The sequence below is a fragment of the Culex pipiens genome, chromosome 1, assembly GCF_016801865.2.
Source record: "Culex pipiens pallens isolate TS chromosome 1, TS_CPP_V2, whole genome shotgun sequence".
In the NCBI taxonomy this organism is placed as follows: Eukaryota; Metazoa; Arthropoda; class Insecta; order Diptera; family Culicidae; genus Culex; species Culex pipiens.
Genome location: NC_068937.1, coordinates 31,268,963 through 31,282,595, shown reverse-complemented (window position 1 = coordinate 31,282,595; position 13,633 = coordinate 31,268,963). Strand labels below are relative to the sequence as shown.

At 41.6% G+C, this 13,633-nt stretch overlaps 1 non-coding gene and 1 pseudogene across 1 annotated transcript; both read left to right on the top strand.

Annotated features, from left to right (window-relative positions):
- Positions 1-13,633, top strand: part of LOC120427974 (uncharacterized) — a 70,296-nt pseudogene that overhangs the window by 55,604 nt on the left and 1,059 nt on the right.
- Positions 12,955-13,027, top strand: Trnar-acg (transfer RNA arginine (anticodon ACG)). The gene has a single exon. It is a non-coding gene; the product is annotated as a tRNA-Arg (tRNA).

Here is a 13,633-nt window from a genome sequence, read left to right as displayed (position 1 = left end):
TCCCAAGTTGTTCTGGCTTTCAATCAATATCAGACCGATTACAAATTTTGTTATGATGACATAAACTGTTATTGAACTCTTATGCAAAAATGGATTTTGTAAGAATATTCCATAACACTTTCTGTTATTTTTAAAGTATTTGTTATTGAAATGGCATGAATTAAGTTATTACCGTCTGTTCGGGGTGTATGTTTCTCTATTTCAGTGGAATTTTCAGAGTCTCTTCTGATACACAGTAAAAATAATCATGGAAACTAACTAACGAACTGACGTGCAACCCCATACGAATACACACTCGATCTGTAGATATTAGGGTGGGTACGTATTTTGAAAAGTTCTCAGATCAAGTTCTGGTGTGGTTCCCCTTGTAGGGCATAGCCATAAAGACTCTTACGCTAAATTTCAGCTCATTTTGTTGAAAACTGGCTTGCTTCAAGCGAGTTCAAGTTCACATGGGATTTACTATGAGAAATTTTGATTTTTTGTTCATTCGCTTCTACAGGCATGGGAAAAACATGTAGAAACTTCTAGGATGGCCAGAAATGAGCGGAATCGTCTGGAGAACAACTTTTCCGAAGAGACCAGGTCGATTCGTGCAACCTTCATCGGGCAATACATCCGGGGTTTTCGGAACAAATGGTTTCCCCCAGAAAAAAAAACATCAAATTTTCCTTAGCATGCCATGAATGCTTGATGAACACCGCGACGCCACATGTCAGCTACCACGTGATTGTAAAATTTGCACCATAACCCCATAACAGTTATTTTTCTTATTTGGAGGTTTAGAATACATCTAAATAGTAAAAGAGGTTTCACTGTATAACCGCATGCCGAGGTTTATGGATGGCCCTAAGTCCATAATTCATTGGTATCGACCGGTATTTGAGATAGAAGTCGCCACAATTAAGCTAATTATTTATCCAAAGTAATTTTACACAGCAATTGATTTGGCAAAATTTGCTAAATAATTTCCAACAGATAAAAAACGCAAACAAATAGCATTCAAAGTTTCAACCAACTGCTCACTTCTTTTGCCGTGATCCACCGCTAAAGCCCAACTAGATTAACCTATTGCAAAGCTTTTCTCTTGGTCTTTCAAAGCTGGCAGCCGACCAAACCTCCCCAACGCAACCACAAACTTGTAGCTTTGCTTTAGCCCCCACCGCATCAACGGTGGGAAAGCACCAGCGATTGGAGGCTCCACGCGCGAAGGCTCCAGCCCAGCCCCACTTCTTCGTGGGCTGGCAACCTGGTGGAAATTTTCTGCCCACAAAAGTTGTTTGTGCCATAAAAGGAAATCTTCTGACGGGCTTCGAAGAAGGCTTCGCGCAAAAGCCCAAAAAAGCAAAGTCACGCATCGACACGAGCTTTGCGACTGCTTGGTTGTGTAGGGTAAAGGGTTTGTGAGATGGCACCGGAGTGCTTGTCAAAACAGGACTGTTCGTTGATGGTTCGTGTCTTCGCAATGCTAACTGAAGGTACGGGTGGGTGTCGTTGCTAAATTTGGTGTAAATCGGTACAAAACTGTTCTTTTACCTGAAAGCGGCCCCAACCGTGGGGAGCACATCGACGCCGCCCCACAATCATGAACTCCCGTTCAAAGATTGAGAAATTGACCTGCACTACGCCGAAATACTATCAGTTTTATTACGCAATTCCGTAGTGTCTCATTGAGGGATTCCAGATAATCTGCGCCGCGCGTAACGGTGGCAACCGGTTCCTCCGAGTCCGTGACAGTTCGCGTTTGTACACGAAAACACTTCCGAGAGACCCTCGCGCCGCGAATGTCAGAGTGGTAACGACCTGAAGTGGCAAAGATCTTAACCAAGGTTTTAACAGGTATTGTACCGGGATCACAGCAACCGATGGAAACCACGGCAACGTCAGCGTGGCCCCGCTGCTGTCAGTCACTGACACTTGCAGAGCTGCGTCCGGTTTCAAGAAGTTGAGCGCGCGCACCGTTCGCTGTGCCGCGCTGGCTGCGTACTACCCTCGCCGTCATGGCCTCCCGTGACATTTTCGTCAAATTGTTCTTGTTCTACTACGCTGCCATTTTGTGGTGTGATACCGGGGGGTGCCAAAATGGATGCGGCGCAGCCTGCTGCCATCAAACGGCCAGGCACTGATACCGCAACCCGATGGCTGCATCTTTTTTTTTCGTGTGTTTCTAGCGGCCGGAAACAAACATGGCTGCGCAGCAGCAGCAGCAATATGGCGTCGCCTAATGGCGGTGACGGTTGCGGCAGCGGTTGCAGACATTTTGAAACGCAACACGGCTCGACTCGCTTCTCGAGAGACGCCGCCGCGATTTGCGTCCATTATTCTCAGTCACACCGAAAACGGTACCAGGGCCGCATGCTGGCTGCATCCGTTTGCACGCGTTGGCGCCAATCACCGTGGTTGACAGGTTGGAGAAGCTTTTGGAAAAGACTTGCTGAGTCAAGCGTTATACTCACCATCGAGTTCAGTCGCAGTTCCTTTTCAAACGTGATTCGGGCAGTCGCTCTGAGCAGGGTGAGCAGCACCCACAGCGTGAGCAGGTGAGTTGTGACAGCGGGTAAATTAGCAAACAAAACAAAAAACACTTTATTCTCGAACGAAGCGACCAGGAGAGCAGCGCAGGGATGGTATACGGAGCTGTGTTGCCTGGCAGACTGCGCAGCAGGAGGTGAACCCGGTACGAGTGATTCACGTGGCAGTGCTGCAAAAAGTTCCTTCTCGATTACGGACGTAGCATTCAAGCTTTGAAGTGTCGTTTGCGGTGTTAGCTGTAATTTTTTACAGGATTACCTTGGAGGTAGAACTAGGAAGTATGTATTGGAATATGTTTATGGTGCAAGATATTATAGATTTTATTTATTTTCAGATTCCGGCAAATATCATCGTGAACAAGAGTGCAACTTGAGTAGGCTGCAAGATGCGTGTCGAGTTTCCAGATTGCTGAGTTAAAGTCCAGTTGAAGGAACAGATAAAAAACAGATAGACGTTTTCGGGATCTAACCCTGGACAATTCTTCAACTATGGTAGACGACTACATATGAGGAGAGTTAGTTAGTTGAAATCAGAGTGTAACGCGGTCAGAGACACCTTAGTCGCCAGAACTTAGTTCTAAGGGCTCTCCTGATTGACTTGCTTTTGACAAAAACCTTACTTACAAGGATCACATTGAAAGTATCCAGGTTAAATGTAACAAATATATTAAATGTTTGTATCCACTTATAAACAGAAATTCTAGACTTTGTCTTAAGAATAAACTGTTAATTTATAAACAAATTTTCAGACCTGCCATGCTTTATGCTGTGCCGATCTGGACAAGCTGTTGCTTAACCAGGAAGAAAAAACTTCAGAGGATTCAGAACAAAATTCTGAAAATGATTCTGAAACTTCCTCCCTGGTTCAGCACCAGTGAACTTCATCAATTAGCCGAAGTTGACACTTTGGATGTTATGTCCAATAAGATAATTGATGCATTTCGACAAAAACCATTGCAGTCTTCAGCTGCATTGATCCGCTCTTTATATAGTTTATAAGTTAGTTTTAAGGTATCCCTTTTCCCTTTTGTACATGTAGGACCTCCTACATTTGAAATCACTGGATAGCGAAAGCTACATTATTCATGAATAAAAGTTGCTAGTATTTAAAATTGAGGTGAAAAGTCATCGATTGTGATTGGACACTCAATAATATTTTAACTGAATGAATGTACATGGAAAAGAAAACTGAATAAATATAAATTAAAAAAAAGGGCTCTCCTGATACGGTGTCAATCCAGAAAAACGAAAAGTGGCACCACATTATGAAAATGATACATGGTAGTTACTTGAAATTCCCGTCCTGTTGGAATCGTATTTGGATTTGACACTTAGATTTGAAATTACAATACTTTTCCGCACCCACAAAAAAAGGTAATTTTAAAGCAAACTGCCCACTTTAAAATCCCCCTCTGCCCGATGCTGCGACCCTGCCCGACTCGAATGAAACGAATTTGCTAAGTTTTATTTGAAAATTTAAAATATTTTAAATTTAAATCGACCGGCCCCGAACGGCCGCGCTCCGACTCTCCGTTGCGACGCTTCCAACATCGGTGTCGACGTCGCGTCAGCTGTCAGCCGATACGGCGGACTTTTAACCGTGACATGCCGGACGGACGGAGGGTCCGAAACGGAACCAACATCGGTCTCCGGACGGCTCGTTTCTGCAACCAGAAATATTAAATATCTCTCGATTCGATCAGGAGTGCAGCGTTGTGGGAGACGCGCCGCTGTGGGCGCGCGATTTAAAGAACCAGGGCGACTTTTGTTGCGCCCCAGGTTGCACCGTTGGCGCAGTCTGACGTCCTGTTCCGTTCTGTGACGAAAACTACTTGTTAATGTTTTTAAAGGATTTGCCGCGGGGTTGTGGTAGACTCTGACGACCTTTTTTGAGCGCGGTGTCGTGACCGAGTTGTCACGCGATTTCTCACCGCACAAAGGGTGACATCTGCGACGAAATAGTTGCAACTCGCGACGAGTTCCCGCAGGATCTCGCCTGCTACGATGCTTTCACGTTCGATTGGCTTTCTTCGGGAGGGTTGATAGCGTCAAAAACTCCAGGACTACTGCGATGTCTGACGGGGTGATGGGAGGGTGCGGGACGAAAACCAATTTAATCAATATATTGGAACTGATAGGAAAAGATATTTAAAGCCATCGACTCGTTCGATTTCCAACAGGGGTCCAGGAAAAGCCAACGCGCCGATTCGATCAATTCGGTGGCAGGCCTGCTTCGGTTGGGTGCTTCTTCGCCGGAGAGCCGACACATCAACGCTTGCTTCGATACTCGATAACGTGCCCGCATCGCTTCCCCATCATCGTTCGGTTATCGGCAAAACCCCATCTGCCCAGGCAACGCAACGCCTACTCTACCTCCACCTGATGTTCTCCTTGTTTTGCCCGGCTCTTCCTGCAACAGGTTCGATTTTTCGATTTTCTATGCCCTGCTCCTTCTTCCCGCTTCATCGTTTCGGCAGAAAGCGTTGACCTCCTCGGCGGGTTCGAAGACCTGCTCCATCGCGTTGGCCCCGAACACCAAAAAAAAAACGGCAAGAACCCTCGTAACGCTTCCCGCGGGAATTCCTTCGCTCCGCGTACAAAGTTGGGATGGGTTCGGCAACTCTGCGCACACTTTTCCGGGATTTCACGGGTGCGGCCATTGTTGGAGATGCCCCCGCCCTCCACGGAGTCAAGTGGAGCCAACGGCTTGAAGAAGAGCTCCAATAACTTGGTCTCCTAGTACTTGCAACCGCGGTGGGGAGCACTTGCTGCGCGCGCGAGTGCCGTGATTAGTTGCTCCCCCCGGACGGGGCCAAAGCAACAGTCTCTGCAGTTGTGTTCGGTGTGGGGAGGCAATCGTTTCTTGTTTCTTGTTTCTTGTTTCTTGTTTCTTGTTTCTTGTTTCTTGTTTCTTGTTTCTTGTTTCTTGTTTCTTGTTTCTTGTTTCTTGTTTCTTGTTTCTTGTTTCTTGTTTCTTGTTTCTTGTTTCTTGTTTCTTGTTTCTTGTTTCTTGTTTCTTGTTTCTTGTTTCTTGTTTCTTGTTTCTTGTTTCTTGTTTCTTGTTTCTTGTTTCTTGTTTCTTGTTTCTTGTTTCTTGTTTCTTGTTTCTTGTTTCTTGTTTCTTGTTTCTTGTTTCTTGTTTCTTGTTTCTTGTTTCTTGTTTCTTGTTTCTTGTTTCTTGTTTCTTGTTTCTTGTTTCTTGTTTCTTGTTTCTTGTTTCTTGTTTCTTGTTTCTTGTTTCTTGTTTCTTGTTTCTTGTTTCTTGTTTCTTGTTTCTTGTTTCTTGTTTCTTGTTTCTTGTTTCTTGTTTCTTGTTTCTTGTTTCTTGTTTCTTGTTTCTTGTTTCTTGTTTCTTGTTTCTTGTTTCTTGTTTCTTGTTTCTTGTTTCTTGTTTCTTGTTTCTTGTTTCTTGTTTCTTGTTTCTTGTTTCTTGTTTCTTGTTTCTTGTTTCTTGTTTCTTGTTTCTTGTTTCTTGTTTCTTGTTTCTTGTTTCTTGTTTCTTGTTTCTTGTTTCTTGTTTCTTGTTTCTTGTTTCTTGTTTCTTGTTTCTTGTTTCTTGTTTCTTGTTTCTTGTTTCTTGTTTCTTGTTTCTTGTTTCTTGTTTCTTGTTTCTTGTTTCTTGTTTCTTGTTTCTTGTTTCTTGTTTCTTGTTTCTTGTTTCTTGTTTCTTGTTTCTTGTTTCTTGTTTCTTGTTTCTTGTTTCTTGTTTCTTGTTTCTTGTTTCTTGTTTCTTGTTTCTTGTTTCTTGTTTCTTGTTTCTTGTTTCTTGTTTCTTGTTTCTTGTTTCTTGTTTCTTGTTTCTTGTTTCTTGTTTCTTGTTTCTTGTTTCTTGTTTCTTGTTTCTTGTTTCTTGTTTCTTGTTTCTTGTTTCTTGTTTCTTGTTTCTTGTTTCTTGTTTCTTGTTTCTTGTTTCTTGTTTCTTGTTTCTTGTTTCTTGTTTCTTGTTTCTTGTTTCTTGTTTCTTGTTTCTTGTTTCTTGTTTCTTGTTTCTTGTTTCTTGTTTCTTGTTTCTTGTTTCTTGTTTTTTGTTTCTTGTTTTTTTTTCTTGACAGACATAGTGTCTGGTAAAACTTTGTTTATTTCTCTCAATTTAAAACAAAACAAAAACTTGACAACATTTTTGCGCATGCGCAGATAACATGGACACTTTCTGGTAAAATCGATTGAAATTCGATTTTTTCTTTAAAACTTTTTTTTTGGTATCACAATACCCAGATGATAATTTCTTACATTTTTTTTAAATTAATTTATTTAATTTGATTCCAACAATATGTCATGAACGAAACTCACAATAATAATACCCCCCAAAACAGCCCACAAATCGAGCAGTTTCCATGGCAATCGTTACCAACAATCGATGAAAAGTTTTCGAACAACTTTCCCACCTGGCTCCAAGTTTCCCACTTTTCCCACACAGCAGTTGGGAAAGAAGCTTTATCGAGCGAATCGACCGAGGAAAAACCTCCGACTCGAGGAAAGCTCAGTGGTGCTCCCCAACTCGGCAATCGATTAGAAAAATCGACGTAGGGAGCCCGAAACCCACTTCTGGGTTGCCAAGCCAACGCCGAGGCTTGCTTTTCGAACTTCGAAAATCCACCTGTTGATTGTTTGTTTTTTTTAGCACTCAAATCTTGTTGTTTTTGTTTTCTGGGGTGTTTGATGAAGATCGTGATCAACTCATCAGTTTGAGGTTAGAAAGGTGATAATTTCAATCAAAAAGGGGAAAAAGTCAATACTTGTAATGGTTCTGGCATGGGACGCTGACATACCTCTACCAGTTTGCTCTCCTGTCTGTGCCGGAATCAAAAGTATTGAATTTTCGATACGCGCGCCCTACCCCTTGGCAGACAAACAGAGTGTGACTTTTGTCGTCGTCTAGCTAAATTTTAATCTGGTCTGTTTGATTTAAGGGGGAGACGGTGCGTTAGGGTGTTGTGGAACGTTACTTGGCACTTCTTTTACGGACTTCACAATTTAATTGCCTACTTGACTACAAGAGGAAATTGCAATCTGTCAATCTGTCAATCTGTCAATCTGTCAATCTGTCAATCTGTCAATCTGTCAATCTGTCAATCTGTCAATCTGTCAATCTGTCAATCTGTCAATCTGTCAATCTGTCAATCTGTCAATCTGTTAAAATCTATTTGTTTTATAAAGGTATTATTAGGTACGGAAACCTTTTTAAAGCCATATTGCAACCTTTGTTGAACAAAAATCTCACTCAATGTCCGTCAAATTTTTTTTTCTAAAACTTGAACGACCCTACCGGTGGCCATCGATCGAATTGGGGAAGGGGCCTCTCGCACCGTACTTGGGAGCGCCCCAACCGAATCGGCTAGGGAAACCAATATTTGATTTTGCCGGAACAGGGCACCAGCCCCGGCAGGCGGCACCGGGGGGTCCAGTGGCCATGCGCGACCAAATTATTGATCGAAAAGCCGAAGAAGCTCGATAACCCAACCCAGCGCTGTCTGGTGCTGCTGCAGCAACTTGCCGGCATTGTTTGTAAACACTCGGTGGAGTGGAGATCTACTGGCCGTCAGTTGGAGGGCGGAGGGGTCGTCTATGAATTTTATTTTGGTTTTTGAAATAGCTCATGTTTTAACAATATTTGAAAAAAAAATCAAACCAATTAATTTAAAATTTTCCAAACATATGGAATCGAACTCATTCCATCGAAAAAATTTAACTGAGAGGGGTTCGACACTAGATCAATACCGATTTCCCCTCCAGAATTTCCCCTTTCAAGAGAGGGAAGAAGAGTGTTTGACAGTTGCACTTCCAAAAGTGAGAGAGCAGAGCAGAAACTCCACGTGACGGCTACTGCGATCGATAATATGTCCGCGCAGGCGAAATTGCGCTGCCATCCACGTGGCGAGGGTGTACCTTCCCACCGTCTGACCCCTCGTCGCGTTGCAACTGTCATTGGGTGTTGGATTATCGATCGTTCACGCTTGTTAGCGGTTGAAAAACGGGGGTTGAAAATTGAAATTTGTTGGGTGGGAATCTTCTGTAAACGTCACATTTTCCCCTTTTTAGGAACTTTGTAGCTGAAAAAACGCAGTCCTTCCCCGAACTTCCATCGATAACATCCCCCTCAAATTAACGCTCAATGTACGGTTTTCTGATAAAGAGATAGAAGTCGGTTCAATGTCTGGCCGAACTGACTCAGTCGCACGTGAACTGGGTGTGTGTGTGCACGTTTGTGTTCGATGAAATTGAAGTATATTTCTTCTCCTCGCCTCGCATTGATTCCTGTTATTTGCAAAGACACGCGCATTGATTTTTCTGTCTGTGCACTTTTGGGGGCGCCCGATGGTGGTTTGGTTAGGGTCGTTTATTGATTAATTACTTGCGTGTAAACACTTGATTTGTTGATTAGTTGTAATCTTATTTAATTTTTGTTTTATCCCTCTCCAAAATACTAATATTTACTTTTCATCTAATGCTAGTTTTGATATCTTTTTTGATTGTTGTTTTTATAATATTTTTGTTTCTAAAATGATACAAAGTTTCATGATAGAACTCTTAATTACTTCTAATTAATTTGGATGGCATGTGACCGGTACCAATGCATACGATATTGGTTGAGTTCTCAAACCTCACTAAAAATTGAAACGGCTGGCGTTCGCTCGGTTTTCAACCGAATTGAATGAAATTTTTAGCATAGGTTGGCTGACATGTAAGCTTTTGAATGGCTTTTGAAAATTATACACAGCAAATTTTGAGTTGCCATTTCAGTACAATAAGTAACTGAATGCGATTCAGTAATCATTGCATTTGCTGAAATTCGGTAATAAACAAAAACATTACTGAAAAATCAATAACTGCATATCTGTCAAACTGAAATATCACTTCTGACTTATTGTTTGGATTCTGCCGAGTGAAAATCCTCTTTCAAATGATTTTTTTAAATTTGTATTGTGAAACAAAGATAAGAAAAATGTTAACAACAAATGCCTCGTTGCTAACCACCTGTTTTTAAGGTTTGGACGATTGATAAAATAAATGAACAGTATTTTTAATGACAAGCAAAATCAAATTTTGATAGCTGAAATACCAGCAACGATTGCTGAATCTTCAGCAAATGATCTGTCAAACTGCCACAAGAAAATTACTGAATTTTCAGCAAAATAATTTGACGTTTCTTTTGCTGAAATTTCAGTTGTTATGACAACCATTTTACTGAAATTTCAGTAAATCATCTGTCAAAGTGACAAATATTAGTTAACTGAGAATTCAGTAAAATTCAAATTACTGAATCGTTTAGGGGAAAGTGGGGCAATTGTAACAAGCTAAGGAAATGCTCGTTATAAACCATCAAAAAGTTAAAAAAATCTGTCGCTTTTTATTATAATCATCTTATTCTAGGTCTTGACTAAGACTTTGTTAGTACAAGTTTTGAAAAAATCCTTTTTTAATGTAAAAAATTGATTTTAAAATTTGTGATTTTCCGTACGTTCTACTCAACTAGTTGGGCAAGAAGAACAACCCGTTGGGGCAAGAGGAACAATGCATGAAAAAACATTTAATTTTTTAACAATTGAATTATTATCACTTAGATACATCAGATTAGGATGTATTTGAAAGGTTTCTTCCATTTTTAAATTAAATAATAATATTTTACTAAAAATTTATCGTTTTATCGAAAAAAAAATTACTAAGATGATAAATAGTAAATTTTCATAATATCACTATATTTTGCATGCACATTTTTTAACAATTGTTTATCAGTTTTTTAGTACTTTCATGTATTTATTTCCTAATAAAATATGTTGTTGCAGCAATTCGTATTTTTTCCATACTAAAAATCCATATGGTACACTTGCCCCACCTGAACAAGATTTTTTAAAAGCTCTCAACAAAAATAACCAAAAGTTAAATCATACTTTGTAATAGGTGCATGTCATTGGTAGGGACCCTACTGATCTAGGAAAAATAGCATTTTGATAAAATGAGCCTTAAAACGAACTCTAAGCCTTTTTTTGTACTTTCCAAATATTATAAGAAAACAAAGGTTTTGAAAAAAAAACTTCATTAAATCTTAGGCCCCGTGGCGTTTACGTCGTTCTGGTGGTTATGTGGTAGTAGAATCAGCTAATTGCATTGCTAGCAACAATACCTCAAACTGGAAATACACTCAAACCCCGTTGGTTTGACACCAACTGTTGTCAAACGAACGGGGTCACTTTTTAGTTTGACACCCTTTTTACACGGAGTTCACACAAACTACCAAACGCTTGTTTTGATAGTGTGCGTGAGCGCCGTGTAAAAAGTGACAGTTCGTCACTTTTTAGTTTGACTTTGACCAACTAACGGGATACAAACTAAAAAAGTGTCAAACGAAAAAGTGACCAACCACCGGGGGTTGAGTGTAATCAAAATTGCAAAAATTACGGCCGTACGAGCGATTGTTCCTCTTGCCCCACCTTCCCCTAACTGTTCGGTTTTGAATGCTTCGAAAATCAAAATTAATAGGCATTTTTTAAGTTATTTGATAACCAAATTTTTAGAAATGGTCAAAGACGAACACTACTTTAAAAAAAATCAAAAATATTCATATTTTTGCAATAAATTAGGCTTTTTAACTATAAAAAACAACTTTTCCAGTAAAAATTCCACATAACTTTAAAAACTGATTTTTCATCATTACACGGCGTTTAATTTGTCCGTGTTTCTTGATAGCTCATAAGTTGCGAATTTTTGTCTTCTTAAACATATAAAAAAGAAATGACTTCAAAACTACGGATTGCGGGAAATTTAATTTGATTGACACAGGAATTTTTCCGTGCACCTATTCCAAAAAATCCTAAAATTTGCTAAATAAATAAAATAACGCTCTCGTAGTCACTTAGTTTCAAGGTCGTAGATGGAGTCTTTCACTCTTGAGGCAATGACTGGTCAATTTTGGTTCTGAATTCAGGGTCAAGAAATAGTATACCTGGAACCTGGAAATACCTGTGCTGGAACAACATTTGAAAAGGAAGCACAAGTACGAGACAAAAAGTAGCTGGGCACACGGAGAAAAAAGAGTTCCAAAAATCGTGAACATGCGTTCATGAAAATGAGAATCACGAACAGAATGTTCAAATTGGATGGTACGTCCCATTGTTCACGATTTTTGGGAACTCTTTTTTCTCCGTGTAGGCCAGCTTTTGTTGCACATTTCGAACAATTTCAAAAAGTTTCAGAGGCAGCAAATTATTTCACAAACTGTTATAATGCTAATCTGATCTTTTCTCATGTTGTTCCAGCTTTGTCCTCTGCTCTTCACCAACATAAATACATACTGTCAACATCACCCTAAAATGAAACCCGACCCGCATCCAAAACCAACCACGCAACCGCCTTTCTACCCATGTTCAAGTCGTCCATCCGCGCTCCGCCAACTGCTGCGCTCCCGCTCCATTCGAGGCAAAAAATCGATTCCTCTTTGCAGGTGGGCCCGGCAAACCGGGTCCTGCGTCCATGACTTAAGTCGTCGGTCACTTTTTGAGCCAGTGTCCGAATGGCCTGGGGCGCCGATCTACCTCCGATTTGGCTGCTCTCCCGATACCTAAGTTGACTTAGTTTTCACTTGACTCAGCCTCTCGCGCATCCTCTTCTTGGGGAGGGACCTCACAGATATTGTAGCTTCCTTGGAGTCATGACCTGCTGTTTGCTTTAAAACATATTACCTAATTTTTAGAGCGATTCCAACCGCTAATTTGTTCTGGTAGGTCAGGATGCGCGATCGTGCGCGGAGATGATCCTCGATTTTGGTTTTTTGTCGGATCCATCGCAGAACTACCACAAGCTGTCCTGCCACCCTGGTGCGTTTGCAACCAAAGTTTGGTGGCCTGCCTGCAAGAGTGTCGTTGGCCGCGCGCCCGTTGACGTTGAACTCGAGATCACCCGCGGACTACTGCGATCGCCGCCGCCAGTGAACGAACTCTTTGCCGGCCGGCCGGCCGACGATCTTCTGGCCGCGGTCGTCAAAACTCGGGAAGAATCGTCGTCGGTCGGCCGGTATGAGGGGAAAATGCGGCTCGCAAAAAGTTTGTTCCAATCAATATTCCAACACCGAACAGTACCGGGCCGGCAGAACCCGCCGGAGGTCATATCCCCCGGGGAGAAGAAGGTTCTATGCGCGCCAGGCCGATTTTTGTTTTCGAGAGAATGGGACGCAGAAGCGACGCGCGCACGTTCTCGACGAGTCTCGGGAAGAGTGCGGACTTCTTTTTCGGGATTCTGCGTTCTGGCTACACGGGTGAGGATCGCTGTGCGTCAGAAGATCGGATCGGGTAAATTTTATTGCTTTATTTTTCATATTTTTGATTTTTTTTAATGTTTTTCCAAAAATGATCAAAACTTTGAAAATTTTGTTGAAACTACATCAACGCGTTCACAACCAACTTCTAATCTATCCTCACCTAAATATCAAGGTCCTGTGGCGCAATGGATAACGCGTCTGACTACGGATCAGAAGATTCCAGGTTCGACTCCTGGCAGGATCGCGTGATATTTTTTTCTAGTCTACAGTTTCTGTGGCAAAAATCCAACTGTTAACATCACGTCAGCGTAGCAGAATAGGGGGATGGCGTCGCTATTTTTAGACCACATTTTCCACTTTTTCTCATCGAAACTGACTACTTTATCGACTTCATTTTGCTGGGCGAGATAGGACGCCGTCTATTTTTAGACGATGACTCAGCACTTTTACACTCTTGCGCTTAAAAAAACCAGGTGGCAGCACGATGTAACGCCACGTCCCTATGCCAAATCGTTAAACTTTCGACCTTCCTCACAGACGGAAGGTGATATTGTCCGTTGCTTTCAAAGGTACACGCCGCGCGACATTTCAGAATATGCCAAAGAAATTGTTGCCAGCGATTTTCTACACTTTTGGTGCAATATAAACCATACCTGGCAACAATGCCAGGCGATTCGAAGAAGAAGATCAACAAAAACAAAACGCGCAGTATGGGATTTGACAGCACGCATTTGCCGAAAGTGCGGCGCGTCGTTTCAAGGCTGGTTTGCCGCGTGTCTTTCTCGGGAATACGCGCAATAAAACACTCGGAAAGCATTAATCAAGCCTGACGTATCATGCGTCTCCAGCA